Genomic DNA, 15,634 nt, shown 5'->3' with positions numbered 1-15,634 from the left:
CCAATACTGTATACTAACACATATATATGGAATTTAGAAAGATGGTAACAATGACCCTATATGTGAGACAGCAAAAGAGACACAGATGTAAAGACCAGTCTTTTGGACTCTGGGAGAAGACAAGGGTGTGATGATTTGAGAAGGTAGCATTGAAACGTGTATATTATCATATGTGGAGCGGATTGCCAGTCCAGGTTCTATACATGAGACAGGGTGCTCAGTGCTGGTGCACTGGGATGGCCCTGGGGATGGGATGGGGAAGGAGGTGGGAGGGGGGTTCTGGATCGGGGACACATGTGCTTCTGTGGCTGATTCATGTCAATGTATGGCAAAAACCACTACAATATTGTAAAGTAACTAGCCTCATATTAAAATAAATTAATCAATTTTTTAAAAGAAGTTTTCATATCATATGTGAGAGCTAAGAGTTCCTACTCACATTATTTTAATTCAGGAAGCATTTCTTGTTCAAATGCGATACCTAGACTTCACATGTTTCACACTGAGATAACTTCATACTGAGAACATGTGGATCCCCTTAATGAAGCAGATCACGAATTTTAAAGGAAAATACAAGGACATGCTGGAAAAAAGCACCCAAATCATCTCATGCTTAGGAAAACACAAACCAAAATAGCAAACAGACCCAAATACATAAGTCTACCACTCACATAGGCCTAAGTCATATTAAACAGGAAGAAAGTATGGTATCACTCTCCCATCATAGATTTTTACCCCTTGTTCAAGGCATGAATACAGTGGGGGTGACAAATAAATTGAAGAGATTGGATCTGGTAGACAGAGTGCCTGAAGAACTATGAACAGAGGTTTGTAACATTGTACAGGAAGTGGTGACCAAAACTATCCCCAAGAAAAAGAAATGCAAGAAAGCAAAATGTTTGTCTGAGTAGACCTTACAAATAGCTTAAAAAAGAAGAGAAGTGAAAGGCAAAGGAGAAAGGGAAAGATATACCCATCTGAATACAGAGCTCCAGAGAATAGCAAGGAGAGATAAGATAACCTTCTTAAGTGAACAACACAAAGAATGGGAAAGATTAGAAATCTCTTTAAAAAAATTAGAGATAATCAAGGGAATATTTCATGCAAAGATGGGCACAATAAAAGAAACAGCAAGGACCTAACAGAAGAAAAGGATATTAAGAAGAGGTGGCAGGAATACACAGAACTATACCAAAAAGACTTAATGACCCAGATAACCATGATGGTGTGGTCACTCACCTAGAGCTGGACATCCTGGAATGTGAAGTCAAGTTAGCCTGAGGAAGCTTTACTATGAACAAATCTAGTGGAAGTGATGGAACTCCAGTTGACTGACTTAAAATCTTAAAAGATGATGCTGTTAAAGTGCTGCACTCAATATGCCAGCAAATTTGGAAAACTCAGGAATGGCTACAGGACTGGAAAAGGTCAATTTTCATTCCAATCTCAAAGAAAGGAAAAGCCAAAGAATGTTCAAACTACTGTCCAACTGTACTCATTTCACATGCTAGCAAGGTAATCCTCAAAATTCTTTAAGCTGGGCTTCAACAGTACATGAACCAAGAACTTACAGATATACAAACTGTATTTTAAAAAGGCAGAGGAACCAGAGATCGAATTGTCAACATCTGTTGGATCACAGAGAAAACAAGTGAATTAAAAAAAAAAAAAAAAAAAAAAAACTACTTCTGCTTCATTGACTATGCCAAAGCCATCGACTGTGTGGATCACAACAAACTGTGAAAAGTTTTTAAAGAGGTGGGATTACCAGACCACCTTCCCTGCTTCCTGAGGAACCCATATGCAGTTCAAGAAGCAACAGCTAGAACTAGACATGGAACAATGGACTAGTTCAGTCTTGGGAAAGGAGTATGTCAAGGCTGTATGTGGTCACCCTGCTTCTTTAACTTCTGTGCAGAGTGCATCATGTGAAATGCTGTGCTGGTTTGATCACAATTTGTAATCAAGATTATCAGGAGAAATATCAACAACCTCAGATATGCAGATGATACCATTCTAAAGCAGAAAGCAAGGAGGAACTAAAGAGCCTTTTGATGAGGGCAAAAGAGGAGAGTGAAAAGGCTGGCTTAAAAATCAACATTCAAGAAACTAAAATCATGGCAGTGTTCCCATCACTTCATGGCAAATACATGGGGGAAAAGTGGAAACAGTGGAAATTTTTATTTTCTTAGGCTGCAAAACTGAAGTCAGTTCAGTTCAGTTCATTTCAGTCACTCAGTCATGTTCGACTCTTTGCTACCCCATGAATTGCAGCACACCAGGCTTCCCTGTCCATCACCAACTCCCAGAGTTCACTCAAACTCATGTCCATCGAGTTGGTGATGCCATCCAGCCATCTCATCCTATCTCGTCCCCTTCTCCTCCTGCCCCCAATTGCTCCCTGCATCAGGGTCTTTTCCAATGAGTCAACTCTTTGCATGAGGTGGCCAAAGTATTGGAGTTTCAGCTTTAGCATCAGTTATTCCAATGAACACCCAGGACTGACCTCCTTTAGGATCGACTGGTTGGACCTCGATGCAGTCCAAGGGACTCTCAAGAGTCTTCTCCAACACCATGGTTCAAAAACATCAATTCTTCGGCGCTCAGCTTTCTTCACAGTCCAACTCTCACATCCATACATGACCACTAGAAAAACCATAGCCTTGACTAGATGGACCTTAGTTGGCAAAGTAATGTCTCTGCTTTTCAATATGCTATCTAGGTTGGTCATAACTTTCCTTCCAGGGAGTAAGCGTCTTTTAATTTCATGGCTGTGGTCACCATCTGCAGTGATTTGGGAGCCCCCTCAAACAAAGTCTGACACTGTTTTCACTGTTTCCCCATCTATTTCCCATGAAGTGATGGGACCAGATGCCGTGATCTTCATTTTCTGAATGTTGAGCTTTAAGCCAACTTTTTCACTCTCCTCTTTTACTTTCATCAAGAGGCTTTTTAGTTCCTCTTCACTTTCTGCCATAAGGGTGGTGTCATCTGCATATCTGAGGTTATTTATATTTCTCCTGGCAATCTTGATTCCAGCTTTTGCTTCATCCAGCCCAGCATTTCTCATGATGTACTGTGCATATAAGTTAAATAAGCAGGGTGACAATATACAGCCTTGATGTACTGCTTTTCCTGTTTGGAACCAGTCCGTTGTTCCATGTCCAGTTCTAACTGTTGCTTCCTGACCTGAATATAGGTATCTCCAGAGGCAGGTCAGGTGCTCTGGTATTCCCATCTCTTTCAGAATTTTCCACAGTTTATTGTGACCCACACAGTCAAAGGCTTTGGCATAGTCAATAAAGCAGAAAGAGATGTTTTTCTGGAACTCTTGCTTTTTCGATGATCCAGTGGATGTTGGCAATTTGATCTCTGGTTCCCCTCCCTTTGCTAAAACCAGCTTGAACATCTGGAAGTTCACGGTTCACGTATTGCTGAAGCCTGGCTTGGATAATTTTGAGCATTACTTTACTAGCATGTGAGAAGAGTGCAACTGTGTGGTAGTTTGAGCATTCTTTGGCATTGCCTTTCTTTGGGATTGGAATGAACACTGGCCTTTTCCAGTCCTGTGGCCACTGCTGAGTTTTCCAAATTTCCTGGCATATTGAGTGCAGCATTTTCACAGCATCATCTTTCAGGATTTGAAATAGCTCAACTGGAGTTCCATCACCTCCACTAGCTTTGTTTGTAGTGATGCTTTCTAAGGCCCACTTGACTTCACATTCCAGGATGTCTGGCTCTAGGTCGGTGATCACACCATCATGATATATACGTCGTGAAGATCTTTTTTGTACAGTTCTTCTGTGTATTCTTGCCACCTCTTCTTAATATCTTCAGCTTCTGTTAGATCCATACCTATCTTCAGCTTCTGTTAGGTCCATACCACTTCTGTCCTTTATCAAGCCCATCTTTGCATGAAATGTTCCCTTTGTATCTCTAATTTTCTTGAAGAGATCTCTAGTCTTTCCCATTCTGTTGTTTTCCTCTATTTCTTTGCATTGATCGCTGAGGAAGGCTTTCTTATCTCTCCTTGCTATTCTTTGGAACTCTGCATTCAAATGGGAATATCTTTCCTTTTCTCCTTTGCTTTTTGCTTCTCTTCTTTCCACAACTATTTGTAAGGCCTCCTCAGCCAGCCATTTTGCTTGTTTGCATTTCTTTTCCATGGGGATGGTCTTGATCCCTGTCTCCTGTACAATGTCATGAACTTCCATTCGTTGCTCATCAGGCACTGTGTCTATCAGATCTAGTCCCTTATATCTATTTCTCACTTCTACTGTATAATTATAAGGGATTTGATTTAGGTCATACCTGAATGGTCTAGTGGTTTTCCGTACTTTCTTCAATTTAAGTCTGAATTTGGCAATAAGGAGTTCGTGATCTGAGCCACAGTCAGCTCCCCGTCTTGTTTTTTCTGACTGTATAGAGCTTCTCCATCTTTGGCTGCAAAGAATATAATCAATCTGATTTCAGTGTTGACCATCTGGTGGTGTCCCTGTGTAGAGTCTTCTCTTGTGTTGTTGGAAGAGGGTGTTTGCTATGACCAGTGCGTTCTCTTGGCAAAACTCTATTAGTCTTTGCCCTGCTTCATTCCGTATTCCAAGGCCAAATTTGCCTCTTACTCCAGGTGTTTCTTGACTTTCTACTTTTGCATTCCAGTCCCCTATAATAAAAAGAACATTTTTTGTGTGTGTTAGTTCTAAAAGGTCTTGTAGGTCTTCATAGAACCATTCAACTTCAGCTTCTTCAGCATTACTGGTTGGGGCATAGACTTGGATTACTGTGATATTGAGTGGTTTGCCTTGGAAACGAACAGAGATCATTCTGTCATTTTTGAGATTGCATCCAAGTAATGTATTTTGGACTCTTTTGTTGACATCATGGCTACTCCATTTCTTCTAAGGGATTCCTGCCCACAGTAGTAGATGTAATGGTCATCTGAGTTAAATTCACCCATTCCAGTCCATTTTAGTTCGCTGATTCCTAGAATGTTGACGTTCACTCTTGGCATCTCCTGTTTGACCACTTCCAATTTGCCTTGATTCATGGACCTGACATTCCAGGTTCCTATACAATATTGCTCTTTACAGCATCGGACCTTGCTTCTATCACCATTCACATCCACAACTGGGTATTGTTTTTGCTTTGGCTCCATCCCTTCATTCTTTCTGGAGTTATTTCTCCACTGATCTCCAGTAGCATATTGGGCACCTACCAACCTGGGCAGGTCCTCTTTCAGTATCCTATCATTTTGCTTTTTCATACTGTTCATGGGATTCTCAGGGCAAGAATACTGAAGTGGTTTGCCATTCCCTTCTCCAGTGGACCACATTCTATCAGACCTCTCCACCCTGACTCGTCCATCTTGGGTGGCCCCACAGGGCATGGCTTAGTTTCATTGTGTTAGACAAGGCTGTTGTCTGTGTGATCAGAATGGCTAGTTTTCTGTGATTATGGTTTCAGTGTGTCTGCCCTCTGATGCCCTCTTGCAACACCTACCATCTTACTTAGGTTTCTCTTACCTTGAGCGTGGGGTATCTCTTCACGGCTGCTCCAGAAAAGTGCAAAACTGAAGTCAGAAAGAGTTAAAAGATGCTTGCTCCTTGGCAAAAAAGCTATGACAAACCTAGACAGTGTATTTAAAAGCAGATACATCACTTCATCGACAAAGGTTCATATAGTCAAAGCTATGATTTTTCCAGTAGTCATATATGGATGTGAGAGCTGGACCATAAAGAAGGCTGATGCTTTCAAATTGTGGTGCTGGAGAAGACTCTTGAGAGTTCCTTGGACAGCAAGGAGATCAAACTAGTCAATCCTAAGGGAAATCAACCCTGAATATTCATTGGAAGGACTGATGCTGAAACAAGGCTCCAATACTTTGGCCACCTGATATGAAGAGCTGACTCATTGAAAAACACCCTGGTGCTGGGAAAGATTGAGGGAAGGAGGAGAAGGGGGTGACAGAGGATTAATGGTTGGATGGCATCACTGACTCAAGAGACATGAGTTTGAGCAAACTTCAGGAGATGGTGAAGGACAGAGAAGCCTGATGTGCTGCAGTTCAAGGGGTTACAAAGAGTCATATATGACTGAGCCCCTGAACAACAACAAGGCATGAACAGATGGACTTCTTATATCATGCCTTGTACTTCACTCAGACCAACCTCACTGAAGCTAGAGTTGCCTCTGTTTCTTCCACCACCCTTCCTTCCCATCACAAGAAGTGACCTTATATTTGTTTTAATGTATCCCTATCCTCTACTCCAGTAGCTCACCAAATACTTTCAGCTTATCCTCCTAAACCACTCCTCAATTACGCTCTAGTCCAGGCCATAGGTTATTTCTTCACATAGCTGTTACAACCTCCTCCTTGCTCAAGTTCCCAGGCTACAGACTGAAACGAGAATAAATGCTTTTACACAAAGTGGATTTTTCACTTATAGATTTTATAAATGCCATTTCCTTTCCTGAAAGTTGATAATAGTACTTACTATATTAAAGATCGGGCCTAACTTGTATTCAAATAATCCTCCTCAAACCATCTTTAACCACCATCTCATATCACTTTTATCTTCCCATTATCCTCCCTTCCCCTTTTGCTTATCGCAGGTACATTGGCTTCGTGCTCTATTTGTGCAGTCAACCCACTTCCTTTATAGAGCTTCCTCTTACTAATTGGAAGATATTTTAAAATCCCATTTTCCTTTTACCCAAACATGAAACTTCAGTCTTCTCTATTTTATTCTATGCCTGTTTAGGTTAATATATCATTCAGGGCACATACTGTTTACACATGAGTTTACCCTGAAAATTCTTTTTTTAAAAAACAGCCCATACCCTCTCCCATTTTTCTCTGTTCAGAACCCAGTACAGTATCAAAAGCATATAAGTGGCCTTTGAATTTTAATTGAAAGCAAGAAAGAAGAGAGAGAAGAAGGTAGAAGAAAAAGAGGAATTTGCAAAAGACCACAGCTACAAGGCTCTTCAGAATGTCAATACAAAAACTTGGATTTGAGTTCTGTTGAAATTTAGGATGAAATTTCTTATCTTACTTAAATCCATATTTGCACTTCTTATCTTTTGACACAGTCTGGTTCTACAAGTATGAAGAATTCCTCTAATCCCAGAATGATCAAAAGCATTGTTGATGGCCCACAGCTCAATTATCTCTTTCCTTCATACAAATGCAGGCTATTTGCATTTTCTTCTCAATTTTCAATGATTCCATGCATAAAAAGGAAAAAAGGCAAAAAGCACATCTGCTGTGAAATCATGAAGACTGTATCGCCTTTCAGATTCTTTCGGAATCTAGATCCCAGTCAAAAGGGGTCAGGTGAAGCAGGGCTACCCACCGCCCTACTCAGCAGAGGGCACTATGCACCAGTGCGCTCAGCGCCTTCCTGTGCACCTAAAATGGCTCTTTGGCAGGACTAGGGGCAAAGGAAATCTATTTTGAGTCTTTATATATAAGGCTTACTGTCTGCTGAGTCCAAAACTGTCACTTTGGCTCCTAAAGTCTAACGCTGAAAGCTTACTGAGATAAATATGGACCTTCTCATTCACACTGTCAGGAAATGTGTGTAACTATTTTATTTATACCCTTAAAAATGATTTCATTTTGGCTTTCTTTTTTTGAAGAAGTTTCATTCCAGGACTTAATTTTGCTGACAACATGCTGTTCCCTAACAAGACAGAAAAGTGGCTCCATATTTAAAACCAGGTATGAAAGTATACGCAAAAAATATTGTTTGTGGTTCATTCCAAAGTCCTGCTTCTAAGTCTCCTCTGGTATCTTTAACTAACTTGTATGAAAACTACTTACCCAAGGACAGCAATTCAGATTAATGGTCAATTCTGGCATTTGTAGCTTAATGAGTGAATAGTCACTTGAATACTTACTGCTTTGATATTTAGCTCCCATTTGTCTGGCTTCTCTGGTGGCTCAGAGAGTAAAGAAACTGCCTGCAGTGCAGGAGACTTGGGTTCGATCCCCTGGAGATCCCCCTTGGGTTAGGAAGATCACCTGGAGAAGAGAATGGCTACCACTCCAGTATTTTTGCCTGGAGAATTCCATTTACAGAGGAGACTGGTGGGCCACAGTCCATGGGGTAGTAAAAAGTTGGACACAACTGAGCGACTAACACACACACACACACACACCCATATGCCTATTTTTTCTTTTAATCACTTATTTGACACTGGGACCTATTGTCCTTGCTAAAAAGACTGAGAGGGAGAAAAGCACATTGAACCAAGGGAAAACAGCCAAACCAAAATAAATCCCTCAACCCAAACAAGTAAACAAATAAAAATCAGCGAGTCTATAGTGCTGAGATGAGCTCTGTCTAATAGTGATATGAATATATTATTTATATTTATCCTTCCCCGTTGTTGCTATCATTTGCCATTCTGAATTTTCCACTGACAGCAGTATTTCCGCTGGTCTTACAGAGATGTTGGCTACTGAAATACAATTCAGGCTCATACCCACATCAGTCGTCAGTGGGCCAAGAATAAGACACTTGCCAAAGGTAAGGGATTTAGGGTCCAGGCCCTAGCTAGGTTTGAGTTGCCAAAGTAGACAGTAAAAAACAGCAATGTGGCTAGCTACAAATAAAACACAGGGATTTGAGCTTGTTTATTTTGCAAAGGGGCCCATGTGGCATGCTGACCAAAAATTCACTGTGTCCACTGAAATCTATCCCTTGGGGCAGGGTTGCTTCTTCACAGAAATGTTGCTCTAGCCCTGTGTGTCTGTCTGATGTACCACTGTGATTTAAACCCCCATGTTCCCACTAATAGCTTTTGATGTTTTGGTTATGCTAAATCAAGGGCTTCCTTGATAGCTCAGTTGGTAAATAATCCGCCTACAATGCAAGAGACCCCGGTTTAATTCCTGGGTTGAGAAGATCCCCTGGAGAAGGGATAGGCTAACCACTCCAGTATTCTTGGGCTTCTCTTGTGGCTCAACTGGTAAAAGAATCCACCCGCAATGCAGGAGACTTGGGTTTGATCCCTGGGTTGGGAAGATCCCCTGGAGAAGGGAAAGGCTACCCACTCCAGTATTCTGGCCTGAAGAATTACATGGACTGTATAGTCCATGGGGTCGCAAAGAGTCAGACACAACTGAGTAACTTTCACTCACTTTATGCTAAATCACATTCTCTTCAAATCAGAATAGTTTGAGGTTGGTCTTTTACATTTCCTGTTCCTCCAGACTACTTCCCTCTTTGAGAGTGTCTCTGTATCAGGGCATGTCAGTTTAGGGTAACTGCTAAACCAATATGATTAACAAAATATGAAGAACCCAGTATTTCACTCTGCTAGACAGTGTAGCATGGCAGATAGGTTATCCTCTTTGCTCTCTAGTCATTCATAACACATTTGGCATGATAAGACCTATGCCTTCTGAACAGTTAGGAAAGTATAAGACAGATTTTTTTCAGAAGGATTCAGGAGAGCAACAGTTCTCCACATGCTCTTTCAAAAGCCAACAACGACAGTTTTCTCAGAATTAACCTACCAATTTTGCTGAGATACCACAAAGTCTTGATTTCCAAAAGATATTTGTCATTTGTCTCTTTCAAATCAAGTTCAGTTGCACATAACAGAAAATTACAAAATGACATAACTTTAAAAAGGTAGAGGACTTCCAAGGTGGTGCTAGTGGTAAAGAACCCACCTGCCAATGCAGGAAATGAGATGATGGTTCAATCCCTGGTTTGGGAAGATTCCCTGGAGGAGGGCATCGCAACCCACTCTAGTATTCTTGCCTGGAGAATCCCATGGACAGAGGATCCCGACAGGCTACAGTCCTCAGGGTGACAAAGACATGACCAAAGTGACTTAGCACAGCACACAGCACAAACAAGGCAGAAGTAGGTAATCCATGTAGTCCAGTCAACTGTACCTACCTTTCTGCTCCACCATCCTCAGTATATGCTTTCTACCTCAAGGATAGCTGATGATTACCACTAACTCCAGCTCTAGTCATCATGTTTACATTCTAGATTGGCATCACAAAGAAGCTGATTAGGACAAAAGTGAAAGTCTCTCAGTCATGTCCAACTCTTTGCGACCTCATGGACTATACAGTCAGCAAAAACAAGACAGGGAGCTGACTATGGCTCAGATCATGAACTCCTTATTGCTAAATTCAGGCTTAAATTGAAAACTTAAATTGAAAAAATTAGGGGACACCACTAGACCATTCTGGTAAGACCTAAATCAAATCCTTTACAATTATTCAGTAGAAGTCAGAAATAGATTTAAGGGACTAGATCTGATAGACACAGTGCCTGATGAACTATGGACAGAGGTTCATGACATTGTATAGGAGACAGGGATCAAGACCATCACCAAGAAAAAGAAATGCAAACAAGCAAAATGGCTGTCTGAGGAGGCCTTACAAATAGCTGAGAAAAGAAGAAAAGTTAAAATCAAAGGAAAAAAGGAAAGATATACCCATTTCAATGCAGAATTCCAAAGAATAGCAAGGAGAGATAAGAAAGCCTTCCTCAGCGATCAATGCAAAGAAATAGAGGAAAAGAACAGAATGGGAAAGACTAGAGATCTCTTCAAGAAAATTAGAGATACCAAGGGAACATTTCATGCAAAGATGGGCTTGACAAAGGACAGAAATGATATGGACCTAACAGAAGCAGAAGATATTAAGAAGAGGTGGCAAGAATACACAGAAGAACTGTACAAAAAAGATCTTCATGATCCAGATAATCATGATGGTGTGATCACTCACCTAGAGCCAGACATTCTGGAATGTGAAGTAAAGTGGGCCTTAGAAAGCATCACTACAAACAAAGCTAGTGGAGGTGATGGAATTCCAGTTGAGCTATTTCAAGTCCAAAAAGATGATGCTGTCAAAGTGCTGCACACAACATGCCAGGAAATTTGGAAAACTCAGCAGTGGCCACAGGACTGGAAAAGGCCAGTGTTCATTCCAATCCCAAAGAAAGGCAATGCCAAAGAATGCTCAAACTACCATACAATTGCAATCATCTCACATGCTAGTAAAGTAATGATCAAAATTCTCCAAGCCAGGCTTCAGCAATACATTAACAGTGAATTTCCAGATGTTCAAGCTGCTCTTAGAAAAGGGAGAGGAAACAGAGATCAAATTGCCAACATCCACTGGATCATCGAAAAAGCAAGAGTTCCAGAAAAACATCTCTTTCTGCTTTATTGACTATGCCAAAGCCTTTGACTGTGTGGATCACAATAAACTGTTGAAAATTCTGAAAGAGATGGGAATACCAGAGCACCTGACCTGCCTCTTGAGAAATCTGTATGCAAGCCATGAAGCAACAGTTATAACTGGACATGAAACAACAGACTGGATCCAAATAGGAAAAGGAGTACATCAAGGCTTATATTGTCATCCTGCTTATTTAACTTATATGCAGAGTACATCATGAGAAATGCTGGACTGGATGAAGCAAAAGCTGGAATCAAGATTGCCAGGAGAAATATCAGTAACCTCAGATATGCAGATGACACCACCCTTATGGCAGAAAGTGAAGTAGAACTAAAGAGCCTCTTGAAAGTGAAAGAGGAGAGTGAAAAAGTTGGCTTAAAACTCAACATTCTAAAAACTAAGATCATGGCATCCGGTCCCATCACTTCATGGGAAATAGATGGGGAAACAGTGACAGAATTTATTTTCTTGGGTTCCAAAATAACTGCAGATGGTGACTGCAGCCATGAAATTAAGACACGCTTACTCCTTGGAATGAAAGTTATGACCAACCGAGACAACATATTAAAAAGCAGAGACATTACTTTGCCAACAAAAGTCCATCTAGTCAAGGCTATGGTTTTTCCTGTGGTCATGTATGGATGTGAGAGATGGACTATAATGATACCTGAGTGCTGAAGAATTGATACTTCTGAACTGTGGTGTTGGAGAAGACTCTTGAGAGTCCCTTGAACTGCAAGGAGGTCCAGTCAGTCCATCCTCAAGGAAATCAGTCCTGGGTGTTCATTGGAAGGACTGATATTGAAGCTGAAACTCCAATACTTTGGCCACTTGATGTGAAGAGCTGACTTACTTGAAAAGACCCTGAAGCTGGGAAAGATTGAAGGCGGGAGGAGAAGGGGATGACAAAGGATGAGATGGTTGGATGGCATCACCGATTCACTGGACATGAGTTTGTGTAAACTCCGGGAGTTGGTGATGGACAGGGAGGCCTGTTGTGCTGGGGTCCATGGGGTCGCAAAGAGTCAGACACGACTGAGAGACTGAACTGACTGGACTTACAGTCTGTGGAATTCTCCAGGCCAGAATACTGGATTGGGTAGCCATTCCTCTCGCAACCCAGGGATCGAACCCAGGTCTCCTGCATTGCAGGTGGATTCTTTAACAGCTGAGCCACCAAGGAAGCCCAAGAATACTGGAGTGGGTAGCTTATCCCTTTTCCAGCAGATCTTCCCAACCCAGGAATTGAACCAGGGTCTCCTGCATTGCAGATGTATTCTTCACCAGTTGAGCTACCAGGGAAGCCAGGTCAGGACAAAAGGCCACCCTCTATCTCTTAGGGAGACTTTGGTGGTTTACATGTTGTCAGCCTGAACTTAGCCACATGGCCAGATATAGCTTCAAAGGAGACTGGTACTAGTATTTGTTCTGAGTGCACAATCACACCAAATGAAATCATGATTCTGTTACTGAGAAAGAAATGAGAAACTGGGGGAGGCAGTTATCGATATTAGCCACACATCGTAATATGTTGCAAGGTCTAGAATCCCTGTTATTAAAGTCATCCCTTTTGTATTAAGTTGCTCCCTCTCAAAATCTCTGTTAAATGCAAATATTACTTGAAAGTGGTAAAACATTAACAAATGAAGACACATTTCCATATGATCACAAGTCTGTGAGATTATTTCTCTGACGAATGTGGCCATAAGTAAAAAGAACCAAAAACATTAATGGAGAAACAAATGAATATGTTAAAGGAAAGCATCCACAGGACACTGTGGGGTCAAGGCACTATAGGCTGAAAGGCTGAGGGTAAGGAGAGAGCCAAAACCAATTTTGCTTACTTCATAATTTTGCTGAAGATTAATCCCACGTATCTAAATTGTTACAATGGAATACAGTTGCTGTAGCCTGTAGATTATATACAAAGACAGTATGTCACAAAGCAAATAATTTTATTTACTATTATCACTTGCAAGATTTTTATTTGTTTTTCATTTTTACCATAGAAGGGGTAGGGGAGTGGTACTAGGAGATTTAGAACTGGTTGGGAAAAAGAGAGAAGAAAACTGCTTTCAAACAACTGTAGTTTTTATTTTGGAATAAAAATAGAGCACTATTTTGAAGAAAAGCAATGGGGACGGGATTTTTCTTTTCAAAAATCTTCATCAGTTTTTAGAATAAGACCTTTATAAAAATGAATATTTTTCATCAAAGAAGTTTTGTTTTGACAGACAAACTGACTAGAGAAAGTTCATGTTCTACATTATGAGGAATCAAAATGTGTCTGTAGAGCAGAGTAAATTTCATGACACATCATACACAGAGCAGATGTGAGAGTCTAAATCCAGAAAAAAACGAATTCTATTTTACTGTCACCCAGGGAAGTTTCCCTTTTCCTTAAAGTAGCTGATAATCCACACTTATTTTTCTGGATCTTCAGTTTTTTGCCCCATCAATGGATCCCATCCATCAACCCAATGAATATAGCTTTGGAGATATAAAAGGCTGTAACCAATTTATAGACCAATCCCAGAAGCATAAGCCTTTATATTCAGAGAAACTACGATGACTATTTAGGCCACCAGAGAAAAAATAAAGGAAAAAATTTATTAATTTGACACTTATTCACAGTCTTCAAGCCAACCAACACAAACTGATTCCCTACAGCATATTCATTGTGGGCATTCAATAAATATTAACCAACACTCCCTGGTGTTTTGACCCAGTGTTATATTTAGCAACCTCAAGAATGAAGCCCACTTCAAGTCTTAAGAGATTTTTCACAGCGATTCTACTTGTCTTGATTTTCAGTCCAATTTTTTTTCTAAAGCTTGTTTTCCTAGTATCTACATTTTATTAATGAATGAATCCTTCCCTTTGAATTTATGAGAAGTTGTACAGAATGTAGCAAAAAAAAGAAGGTGTTCATTTGAGGGTTTTGCTATCATGATGTCAGATATTTTGACTTGGGGGGATAAGGAGGAGGGGAGGGAAAGCTGATCTGTGTTTTAGTTTTTTTCCCAAAGCCCCCAAACTCTTGTCATTCCAGTTTCTTTTTAGGTGATAATTAAACGGTCTGTAGGAGCTGAGAAAAAAACACCTCGAACCAAAGAAAATTAAAATTTATCTTTCATCAAGCTTTCAAGTATTCTCCAACCCCCAGCTATCTAATTCCACATGCCAAAGCACGTTATTTTCAAAAATAGAAGAATTCAACATCTCATAATTTTTCTTACACATTTCTCTGCATTTCATATCTTATTTCAAGGTGCTCAGTTGGAACACATGTTACTCATGAAAAGAAGGGATCTGTTTCACTTTATAGAATGGCATGTTGAGGAGAGCACATTTTTCAGATATGAAAGTTTTCATTTTAAAAGTTTCATTCTGTGTCATCTTTGAAAACTAAACAATTCCACCGGGAGGGTCACATTCCTACCCTACACAGAAATGGCCCTTGTCTCTTATTATCCAACCCCCAGGAAAAGATTTCCATACAAAAATAAAGAAGCCATCTCAGACTTCTTTTTAATAACAAGCCTAAGATCAATAGACTGACTGTGCTCCCTACTGGTAAAATGGAGAGCTACAGCCAGCAGTCAAAATTTTATTTGACAAAAGCCTTATAGAACTAGGAATTAAAATTTTATTTATCATGCCTGGAAACAGGAAATCTTGCCACATGAGTTCCAAAATTACATAGAAGATTATTCACTGGCCTGAAAGCAGAAACAAGTGAAGGCAGAGAAGTTACTGGGTCAAGCTCAATGTGGATTTGAACATTAGTACCATTTGATTTTATTGTCAGTGCTACTAGCTGCTTTCTGTGTTCTGACCAAACCATATCTGAACATAGGCTGATCCAAGGGTTCTCAAACTTTAGCCTGCATCAGAGTCTTCTGGACTACCTGTTGAAAATGGATAGTCTTGGTTCCAAGAACCAGAAATTCTGATTCTTCAGGTTTGGAATGAAGCTCTAAAATCTGCCTTTTATCAATTCTTCCCGACCTCGGTGATTATGATGAAAGTAGTTTAAGGAATACATTTTTAATAACACTGACATAGTCTTTACAAAGCGCCCTGGTAGTATGAAAAATTACTGTCTTGTTTGTCAGCAACACCATCTCCCTAACGATGATCTCCCTACTGGGATTGGAGCAAAGTTTCTGGTTTCCCTGCTCCCATACATACCAGCTCTCTGCCTCTACTTGCTTTCTTGGCTCCTGCTAAATGCCAGTGCAGAGGAGAGAACTTTATTATAATAACAATAATAGCTAATATTTATTCAGTGTGTTCTATCTGCCCAGTTCTAAGTGCTTTTCTTATAGTAAGTAATTCAATGCTCATATTAAGCCTGTGTATGGAGGAGGAACTATTATTTTTATTTTACAAATGAAGAAACTGAGACATTGCCCA

Source organism: Bos indicus x Bos taurus, chromosome X (assembly GCF_003369695.1).
Source record: "Bos indicus x Bos taurus breed Angus x Brahman F1 hybrid chromosome X, Bos_hybrid_MaternalHap_v2.0, whole genome shotgun sequence".
Taxonomy (NCBI): domain Eukaryota; kingdom Metazoa; phylum Chordata; class Mammalia; order Artiodactyla; family Bovidae; genus Bos; species Bos indicus x Bos taurus.
Note: the sequence above shows the minus strand (reverse complement) of the source record.